The sequence below is a fragment of the Chiloscyllium punctatum genome, chromosome 34 (genome assembly GCF_047496795.1).
Source record: "Chiloscyllium punctatum isolate Juve2018m chromosome 34, sChiPun1.3, whole genome shotgun sequence".
Classification (NCBI taxonomy): domain Eukaryota; kingdom Metazoa; phylum Chordata; class Chondrichthyes; order Orectolobiformes; family Hemiscylliidae; genus Chiloscyllium; species Chiloscyllium punctatum.
Genome location: NC_092772.1, coordinates 31,797,764 through 31,799,653, shown reverse-complemented (window position 1 = coordinate 31,799,653; position 1,890 = coordinate 31,797,764).

The following is a 1,890-nucleotide window of genomic DNA, read 5'->3' as shown; positions in this document are numbered from 1 at the left end:
CTCCTACACTCACTACCTCCCACACTCACTACCTTCCACACTCACTCCCTCCCACAATCACTCCCTCCCACACTCACTCCCACCCACACTCACTCCCACCCACACTCACTCTCTCCCACACTCACTCCCTCCCACACTCACTACCTCCCACACTCACTACCTTTCACACTCACTCCCTCCCACACTCACTCCCTCCCACACTCACCCTCTCCCACACTCACCCTCTCCCACTCTCCCTCTCCCACACTCACTACCTCCCACACTCACTCCCTCCCACACTCACCCTCTCCCACACTCACTCCCTCCCACACTCACCCCCTCACACACTCACCCCCTCCAACACTCATCCCCTCCTACACTCACTACCTCCCACACTCACCCCTCCCACACTTACCCCCTCACACACTCACCCCCTCCCACACTCACCCCCTCCCACACTCACTCCCTCCCACACTCACCCCCTCCCACACTCACTCCCTCCCACACTCACTACCTCCCACACTCACTACCTCCCACACTCACTCCCTCCCACACTCACCCTCTCCCACACTCACTCCCTCCCACACTCACCCCCTCACACACTCACCCCCTCCCACACTCACCCCCTCCCACACTCACTACCTCCCACACTCACCCCTCCCACACTTACCCCCTCACATACTCACCCCCTCCCACACTCACCCCCTCCCACACTCACTCCCTCCCACACTCACTCCCTCCCAAACTCACCCTCTCTCCCACACACACCCTCTCCCACACTCACTCCTTCACACACTCACTCCCTCCCACACTCACTCCCTCCCACACTCACCCTCTCCCACACTCACTCTCTCCCACACTCACTCCCTCCCACACTCACCCCCTCCCACACTCACTCCCTCCCACACTCACCCCCTCGCACACTCACTCCCACCCACACTCACTCCCACCCACACTCACTCTCTCCCACACTCACTCCCTCCCACATGCACTCCCTCTCAAACTCACTCCCTCCCACACACACTCTCTCCCACACTCACCCCATCCCACACTCACTCCCTCCCACACTCACCCCATCCCACACATCCCCCCTCCCACACTCACCCCCTCCCACACTCACTCCCTCCCACACTCACCCTCTCCTACACTCACTACCTCCCACACTCACCCCCTCCCACACTCACTCTCTCCCACACTCACCCCCTCCCACACGCACTCCCTCACACACTCACCCCTCCCACACTCACTCTCTCCAACACTCACCGTCTCCCACTCTCCCTCTCCCACACTCACTCCCTCCCACACTCACTCCCTCCCACACTCACCCTCTCCTACACTCACTACCTCCCACACTCACCCCCTCCCACACTCACCGCTCCCACACTTACCCCCTCCCACACTCACTCCCTCCCACACTCACTCTCTCCCACACTCACTCCCTCGCACACTCACCCCCTCCCACACTCACTCCTTCCCACACTCACGCCCTCCCACACTTACCCCCTCCTACACTCACTACCTCCCACACTCACCCCCTCCCACACTCACCCCTCCCACACTTACCGCCTCCCACACTCAGTCCCTCCCACTCTCCCTCTCCCACACTCACTCCCTCCCACACTCACCCTCTCCCACACTCACCCCTCCCACACTCACCCTCTCCTACACTCACTACCTCCCACACTCAGCCCCTCCCACACTCACCCCTCCCACACTTACCCCCTCCCACACTCACTCCCTCCCACACTCACTCTCTCCCACACTCACCCCCTCCCACACTCACTCCCTCCCACACTCACTCCCTCCCACACTCACTCTCTCCCACACTCACTCCCTCCCACACTCACCCCCTCCCACACTCACCCCCTCCCACACTCACCCCCTCACACACTCACCCCCTCCCACACTCAC